This window comes from Tupaia chinensis, unplaced genomic scaffold, assembly GCF_000334495.1.
Source record: "Tupaia chinensis unplaced genomic scaffold, TupChi_1.0 Scaffold000390_1, whole genome shotgun sequence".
NCBI lineage: Eukaryota > Metazoa > Chordata > Mammalia > Scandentia > Tupaiidae > Tupaia > Tupaia belangeri.
Genome location: NW_006159892.1, coordinates 19839 through 28908, shown reverse-complemented (window position 1 = coordinate 28908; position 9070 = coordinate 19839). Strand labels below are relative to the sequence as shown.

The 9070-nt window shown below is 37.8% G+C and overlaps 3 pseudogenes; 1 reads left to right on the top strand and 2 right to left on the bottom strand.

Annotated features, from left to right (window-relative positions):
• LOC102471572 (ras GTPase-activating protein-binding protein 2 pseudogene) overlaps nt 1–5969 on the top strand; it is a 41919-nt pseudogene extending 35950 nt beyond the window's left edge.
• LOC114008793 (uncharacterized) lies at nt 258–425 on the bottom strand (annotated as a pseudogene).
• An 825-nt stretch (nt 5970–6794) lies between the features above and the next one.
• The window catches only part of LOC102471149 (vomeronasal type-1 receptor 3-like), an 18677-nt pseudogene continuing 16401 nt past the window's right edge, over nt 6795–9070 (bottom strand).

Genomic DNA, 9070 nt, shown 5'->3' with positions numbered 1-9070 from the left:
GAAAGCCCCTCAAAAAAAAAAAAAAAAAGAAAACCAATGTAATACACTATAAAGTTATATGCAATTCAATGTAATATAAATAAGACTATGATGATAAATAATAATTGAATAAATAATTTTTTAATAAAAAATAAGTAGAGGTTGGAGAAATTATTTTCTAAATATATTTAAATAGTACTAAGGTACACATTGAGCTTGGGAATGACATTAAGAAAAATTTTGGACAGCAACACAATAATATAGCATAATTTTATTCTAAAAGCTACTGAAGACCAGGACTTTTTTCTAATATGTAAATCTCAGTTTATCAGGCTACCTTGTTTTAGTCTCCTTCCCTGCCTTCAAGAAGGAACAGAGTCTTATCACAATGAATAGATAACAAATGTCTTCTACACTTGATCTTAGCCAAAAGGCCGAGAAGCGATAACAAATGTCTTCTGATACCACACAGTTTCTGTCTCCATTAAGTATAAAATATGCTAAGACAAAGTATAAAAGCTATATTAATTATTTCTGATCATTATACAATAATTTAATCACAGACAACTTATCACAAGAAGTTAAGTACCAGGGAACCAGCAGTTAGCGTAATGGCTATGTCACTGGACTCCCACGTAGTTGACCGTGGTTCGTGTCCCGGACCCGGTGTCTTAAAACTCACGCCGGGCATGTGTGCGTGCATGCCCAAGATCCTGAGAGGAGAATGAAGGAGAAGGGATTGCGGCGTGACCATCCCCCCTGGGGGGTGATTTCTCGCTTTCTGTCTCTGTCTCTCTCTGTCTGTCTGGCGAGTGCACACGCCCTACAGTGAAAATCTCTCCAAAAAAAAAAAAAAAAGAAGAAGTTAAGTACTGAAAGAATACTCTCCTAATACTGGAAATGTTTCTTAATCTTATATAAAATTAAAAAATGGTCACAAAATTAATCACCAAATTATCCTAGAGAACTTAGGGAGATACAGATTTATGTCTTCATACATAAAAAGTTCATAATGATGAACAGTAAGGATTGTGTTCAATTAAGTTAGGAGAAGTTAGGGAGTGCCTATGGCCTTGGACCCACATGACTTTTCTACGAGTCAACTCATGACTAAGTAATTATTTCCTTCTGGTTTTGACACTTGTTCTGCATTTAGCTCCATGGAATCCATATTCCAGACAAGAACGCTTTGCCTTTTGATGCACTTCCTTTCCACTCATACTCTGCCTGGCATACCAAAATATACAGTACTCACTTTACTTCTTCCTGCTGCTAGAATAAAGGGCGCAGGGTGATGGTAAGGACAGAGAGTGAGTTCAAAGGGGCTGTCAGTCCTGGAATACAGAACTGTGATCCTGTAACCTCACCTCCCAACAGGACTGCAGTTACATCTGTAGCAGAAGTTGAAGTTATTTTGGAAAACGTGGCCCCAGTTACCAATTCCCAAAACCAATGACAAATTTTAGTGAGCATCTCCAGAGAAATGAAGTCTTGGGAGAGGATTTCTTATTTCCTGATCTCTGGAGGTAGTCAGATTCACACGGAGGAAGCAGGAAATGCAGATTTCTGCCACATGAGGAACTGGATGAAAGCCTGCGTTTCTTACTGATTTTTTTTCTTTTCCAGAGATGTGCTCCTGATGAAATTCTAATTTTCTGGTAATCCTCAAGTTGCTGATCAAGGGGCTTGCAGGTGTCATGGTGGTCATTTTCTGATAATCTGGTAAATTGCTAATTAAGGTAGTGGATTCCCACATGGCCAGTAGCAGTTTGAGTTCCAGACACGCGCCCTATAGCGAAAATCTCTCCAAAAAATAAAAAATAAACAAATTAAATAATAATAACAAATAAAATGAAGTAATAAGTAATTCTTTTTAAAAACTGCTGATAAAACATTTATTTAATTTCAAATATAGAAATGGGATCAGATAGAGCTTGAGAAGGACTTGTCAATTGATTATAGCACAAATAACAAAGTCACATATTCATACAAAAATAAATAAGTATACAACTTTGTATTTCAATGCAAATTACCCTACAAATAGGGGTATGTTTTTAAAATATATTTTTTTATTGATCTTTACTCCATAAAAACAGAGATTCTGAACTGTAGCATATTTTAAAAAGGTAACATAAACATTAACGAATGAGTCTCCTGTGACACAAAATACCACCAAGCTCACATAGTATAGAGGAAAATTCTACTAATGTACTAATTGATAAACCACTGGGACTTAAATTATTTCAGAGTATAAAGCAGTCAATCTTCTCAATAGCTTTTTAGGAAGGGTGTATATGAGTTATATGGAAGGCTTTGCAGAGTAAGCTATACAGAGCATGATAGAAAACTAGGCTATATCAACATTAAAGTGAGAGCTTTCAGTATTAGAAACCATTGTTAGATATAATGCATGCTTATTTTAGAGAAAGGAAAATTACTTTGTATCTGAACTCAAAGCAAAGTAGTTGTGTATTTTAACATTCTAAATTTGGATTTCCCAATGTGAAATATCACTAATGCAAACTCTTCCAGTCCATGAAACACTAAATTACCTACTGGTAATCTATGCATAATACATAAACGTGTAAAAATAGGTTGTATTTCACTCTATGAATAATGTTAATCAATGAAAACTTTATTTTACACAGAAAACTTATCTGTAAATTTTACTATATATCTTTTTTTTCCAGTAAAGATTTTTAATTCTATACATTTTCATTAGTAGAAAATTTATTAGGACTCCTTCTGCCCTATAACTATTTGTATGTGCTCTGGCAGGAAATACAGAAGCTCTTGCATGGATCTAAGTCAAGTAGTTTCACTAAAGAAAGGCTCTTCATTAAATTTCTGTTCTCAATGTGGGTCCTTTTAAAGGATTAAACTTGTTTTTAGAGTGTACTTAACATACTAGTATAAGCGATTTTACTCCCATCCCCAGTGACATACAAGGGTCTCATTCATGTAAAGCCAAATCTGGTCACTTGCAATAGAATCCCTCCATTAGTGCCTTTTCTCCTTTGTGCTCTTTCAAAGCTTCCACCAATATTCTTTTCATATTGTCTTTGTCATTGCTGAAAAAATGTTATTGACAATTAGGTCACTCCTATCCACCTTCAGGACTTTGTGTTGTTTTATACATAATTATTTCAGGATAGAAACTGGCTTAGTGCCATGTTCTTTTTAAAACATGTTTTACCAGGTGGGAGTCTAGCAGCTTAACCATCAGGCCACCTGCTGGCCCCTGAAAGAAGACTTTTTTTTGGGGGGGGGGAGGTTTTTCACTATAGGGCGCGTGTGCTCGCCAGACAGACAGAGAGAGAGAGACAGAAAGCAAGAAATCACCCCCCAGCGGGGAGGCCACGCCACAATCCCTTCTCCTCCATTCTCCTCTCGGGATCTTGGGCATGCACACACACACGCCCGGCGTGAGTTTTAAGCCACCGGGTCCGGGACGTCAACCGCAGTCGACTACATGGGAGTCCAGTGACATAGCCATTAGGCTAACTGCTGGTCCCTCCTTTTCTTTTTTTTAAAGAGAGATTTTTGCAATAGATTCTGTGCATTTGCTGGGGGATATGGAGAGAGGCAAAGAAACACAAAGCAAGAAATCATTCCCCGAGAGGATGGCCACATCACAATTCTCCTCCATTCTCCTCTTGGGACTTTTTTTGGCACACACACACATACATCCAACATGAGTTTTAAGCTGATGGGTCCAGGACTCAAACTGTGGTTGACTACATGGGAGTCCACCATTAAGCCATGTGTTAGTCTCAGGATTAAACTTTTCTTAAGTCAAGTTTGTCTCCTATAGTAATGTGTTGAGTTGCCTAATAATTGAGATTATTTTAAAATGCTTTGTTCATATTTTCATTTTATAAATACAGTATACATTTGGTGACAAAGAAAAGATACCACTGTGTCAACAAATTAAAATATTTTATGATAATAAATTACTTGTTAAGCTAGGAATACAGGATTAAACTTTTCTTAAGTCAAGTTTGTCTCCTATAGTAATGTGTTGAGTTGCCTAATAATTGAGATTATTTTAAAATGCTTTGTTCATATTTTCATTTTATAAATACAGTATACATTTGGTGACAAAGAAAAGATACCACTGTGTCAACAAATTAAAATATTTTATGATAATAAATTACTTGTTAAGCTAGGAATACAAGCATTAGGAAAGCCATTAACATAATTAATAGCATTACAGAAGTAATGAGACTGCCGAGTGTTTGTGATCATAATACAAAAAAAGGCATTACCAGTATATCTGAGCCTCTTTTTGCTTACCATCCTGAAAGAGGTGTTTGTGAGGGAAAAGAGCTAAAGACTTCCGATTCTGAGTCTTCAGGTTTGTCAGAGGGAGTGGATAGCTAGAAAAAAGAATACACTGGCAGCAGATCCCCAGAGACTCCCTGCTGATCTCCATACAATGTACCTGCTGCTGCTGTTGGCTGGAGCATTTGACATTGGACAGTAGAGATTTGCTTATGGAGAGCCCTGTCAGCTGCACATAGAGAGGGAGTTTGTGAGGCAGTATTGTACTTTGCTGAATCATCTGAACTAATTCAGAGACATTAAAACCTACAAAACTCCAGAATATTTGCAAAGGTATTATGGCAGGAATTCTACCTATAGTCATCAGGGGCCGATGCTAATGGAAAGCCCCAGAAAGAAGTTCATGGTGAAAATGATATACTCCACAAGGAATTATCTCTGGACTTCAGCGAATGTCCTACTAGAATTCATCATGTGATGCTCATACAACCTTGGGTAATGTACTGGTTGTGTAGGTCTGGGTTTGCTATCTTACAGTGGACAGCCAGAGAGGAAATTCATGCCAGCCATGTCCTGGCTCCTGAAAGATCTGATCCAAATAAGTTTTATGTTCACAGTGATGTGTTTTGTAATGAAGATGAAGTATTGAGGGACTCTGAACCAGAACTTGATGAAGAATCTAAAGAGGAAGTAGAAGAGGAACAAGAAGAAAGACAACCTTCTCTTGAACCTGTGCAAGAAAATGTTAACAGTGGTTACTTTTAAGCTCACCCTGTGACTAATGGCATAGATAGCCTTTGGAAAAATTCTCTCATGAACCTGAACCTGAGCCAGAATCTGAAACAAAGACTGAAGAGTTGAAACCATAAGTGGAATACAAGAAGAAGACAAGTCTCCTCCTCTTCCTCTTGCAGAACCTGTTTTTCTGCCACAGGACCCACCAAAGCCAAGAGTTGAAGCAAAACTGAATTTCAGTCTCATCCACCTCATGTGCATGAACAATGAGCTAGAGCATGACCTGGTTTTGTTTTTTTTTTTTTTTTTTTAACTTTGAGGCTCAAACCAGGCAGAGGAGATATGGAACAGAATGACTCTGACAACTGTAGAATAATTTGTTATCCAGTTGGTCAACTTTGTGCTGGTGACTTGCCACATGACGTTGATGAAAATGCAATAAAAGGATTTATCATGCATTTTGGAAACATTGTGGAACTGCACATCAATGCCTACGGTGTTGGGGAAAAGCTTCCAAATTTTGGTTTTGTAGGTTTTGATGTTTGAATCAGTTCAGATGATCTTAATTGCATAACTAATTGTTCTTTGGGAAAGTACATTTAAATGTGGAAGAGAAAAAAGCAAAAATCAAAACAGGAGCTGCAAGATGTTGAGAAGCCAGTGGTGGTGGTGATGAACACAGGGATATTAGGCACAATGATCAAAGGCCTGGTGGTTCCTGTGGAATAGTGGGTACCAGAATTATGTATGAATGACTGGGATGAAAGAGGACCTCCTCCAAGAGGTATAATGGCAGGGAAACTTGGCTTTGGGATAGGAACCAGATAAAAGGAAGGCAGCTTCACAGTTCTGACGCTCCACTATTGGTAAAGTCTTGGCAGTAGTACATTATTCACCGTGTTTACATTCTCGTTACTTATTTTTGGCTTTGGAATGTGACATGGTCTTTTTTTATCATTTCTTTGATGTGAACAACATCTTTTGGTTATTAGTTAAATGGAGGTAGACATTATCTCCCCAATTTCACAAAAAGATTCATAATCTTAATTTATAAATCTACACATGGGGAATGAAGCACTGAGAAATGCCTGTATCTTAAACTATCTCTAACAAAATGAACTTAAAAGGTACCTCAACTGAATTCAGGTTCTTTGAGAAAAAAAAATCATCTGCTGCACATATCGATATAGTGTTACTTATATGCAATTTATTCATGCTGGGACAATACATTTTACAAGCAGTAATAATATACACAGACTGAATTAATTAACTTTTTTTAAAAGATACTATGTCTACCTATTATTGTTGAAAACACAAATAGTGTAATTTGTGTAATTGGAGACTCTTGCCTTTTTTCTTGGCTCCTCCCCAAAATACAAACAACAGACACTTGTTTTGCACTGATAAAAATGCACTAATGGCTACTCTGAACTCATTCACATTGACACCTGCAACAGGAGATATTAGGGGAAAAATTATTTAATCTTCCTTTTCAGTAGAGGATACCTTGTGAAATAATTAGGGCATTTTATCTGTTTGCTGTGACCAGCATGTGTACACATAAAACTTACCAAGACTGCAAGTATGTTCCACAGGGAAATAATTTAGTTATGAACTAAATAACAAAAATCAGAATTTAAAATACAATGGTCTTAAATAATAGACCACATTTACTAGCTCCATACCTAAGCTTTTTCTACCTTCCCATCATCAGTACAGGACTCACTGGCTGCTCAACATACACCTCTTTCTTTCCCTTTATCCTTTCTTTAAGCTGCATACAACGGAAATGGTGTTTACTGTGTTTGTGTTCTCTGGATGTGTAATAAGCAAGATAGTGTCTTCTTGCTTATTCCAGTCTTGCTGATAATTTTGTGTGTGAATCGCTGTGCTTCAAAGATAAACAGCAACAAATGTTGAAAAATTATTGAAGTATATGGAAATTGCTGTATCTTTTAAAATCAATAAAATGGATTGAATATTATCTTTCTTAATCTTCCTTTAAAGACTGCGTTCTCTATGAGAGGAAGCCTGGTGTGTTCTAGAGAAAGAGGGAAGCAGAAAGTCAATTGTTTTTGCAAATTTATAGTTAAATTTTAACCTAAATATGAACATGGAAATATATCACTTCAGTGTTTAAAAAAGTCAGTCAACATGGTGTATATTTTAGTGATATTTTAAAGCCGTTGGATTCCATAAATGGCAAGTACACCTGAAGTGAGATTACTGCAATTTCCAGTGAAAAACAAACAAACAAACAACAACAAAAAAAAACCAAACAATAAAAAAAGCAGCTCTTAAGTGTTTGCATTTTCTGTTTGTGGGAAAGGAAACTGTTCTTCATTTTGCACATTTTAAAAATATTGTTTTATCTTTAAATTTATTCTACCACTGTTTATCCTTTCAGTTTCTAAAATGAGTTTACTTTTCTTCACCCCATAGGGCAGCTCTCAACTGTCAAGCAGCTCCCACTTCCCTATGCTGCCTCCTGCCCAGTCAGGGAAACTGAGATAGGGTGGTCCATTGGCCCCAGCTCCAGGTCCAGCCCCAGCTCCAAACCTCAGAATTTCTTCTCCTCCCCACCAGAAAAAGCAGCTTTCAGCTCTCATGCAGAGCCCATTTCCATCTGCAGCATCCTACTCAGTCAGGGAAACTGAGGTGAAGCTATTCATTGGCTCTAGCTCCAAATCCAGTCCCAACTCCCAACCTCAGATCTCCCCCTCCTCCCCAACAGCAAGGACAGCTCTCAGCTCTCAATCAGAACCCATTTCCATCCGCAGCCACCTGCCTAGTCAGGGAAACTGAGGTGGTGACATCCATTGGCCCCAGCTCCACCCTCAATTTCCAACCTCAGAGCCCCCTGTTCCTCCCCACCAGATAGGGCAACTCTCAGGTCTCAAACAGAGCCCACTTCCATCTGTATCCCCCTACCCTTGTCAGGGAAACTGAGGCAGGGCTGTCCATTGGCCCCAGGTCCAGTCCAAGCCCCAGCTCCCAACTTCAGAGTCCCCTCTTCCCTGCCAGAAAGGTGGCTTATTTTCTTCTGTCTGATTCTTTTTCTTCTTCTCAGTAATTCTTTACTTCTCCTTACCCTATAGGGCAGGTCTCAGCTCTCATGCAGAGCCCACTTTCATCTGCAGCTCTCTACCCAGTCAGGGAAACTAAGGTGGGGCAGTCCATTGACCCAATTTACATTTTCACCAGCAGTGTATGAGATTTCCCCATTTACCACATCTCCAGCACTTATCTTTTTTTTTTTTTAAATCTTATTCATTCTGACGGGTTAAGTGGTATCTCATTGTGGTTTTGATCTGCATCTCCTATGGGAGATGAGGGATATTGAGCATTTTTTTCATATGCCTTTGGCTATTCATATGTCTTCCTTAGAGAGTTGTATTTCAGCTCATTCTTCTATCTTTTAATTGGGTTGATCATTTTTTTTTTCAGTTAAGTCACTTGAATTCCCTGTGTATTCTGGTTATCAGTCCCTTATCTGAGACATAGTTTACAAAAATATCCCCCTATTATGAGGGCAGTCTGATTACTGTGTCTTTTGTCATACAGAAACTTCTTAATCTGATGTAATCCCACTTGACTCTTTTTGGGATTATTGACTGTGCTTTGGGGGTCTTATTGAAGAAGACTTTGCTGATCACATTGTCTCCTAGTGTTTTCCCAGTGTTTTCTGGCAGTAGTTTTATGCTTTGAGGTCTTAGGTTCAGATCTTTGATTGACTTTGAGTTGATTTTTGTCAATGGTGAGAGGTAGGGGTTTACTTTCATTTTTATACAGATGGGTATTCAGTTTTTCCAGCACCATTTGCTAAAGAGGTTTTTCTTTTCCCATTGTATTGACTGGTACTATTTGTCAAAATAAGTTGGCTGTGTTTGGGGGGTTATTTCTATGACCTCTATGCTGTTCCATTGGTCTACATGTGTGTTTTTGTGCCAATATCATGCTGTTTTGATTATCACAGCTCTATAGTATATTTTCAGGTCAGGGAGTGAAATGGTGCCCACAACAATCTTCTTGCACAGGATTGCTTTGGCAATACGACGTCTTTTTTTTTTTT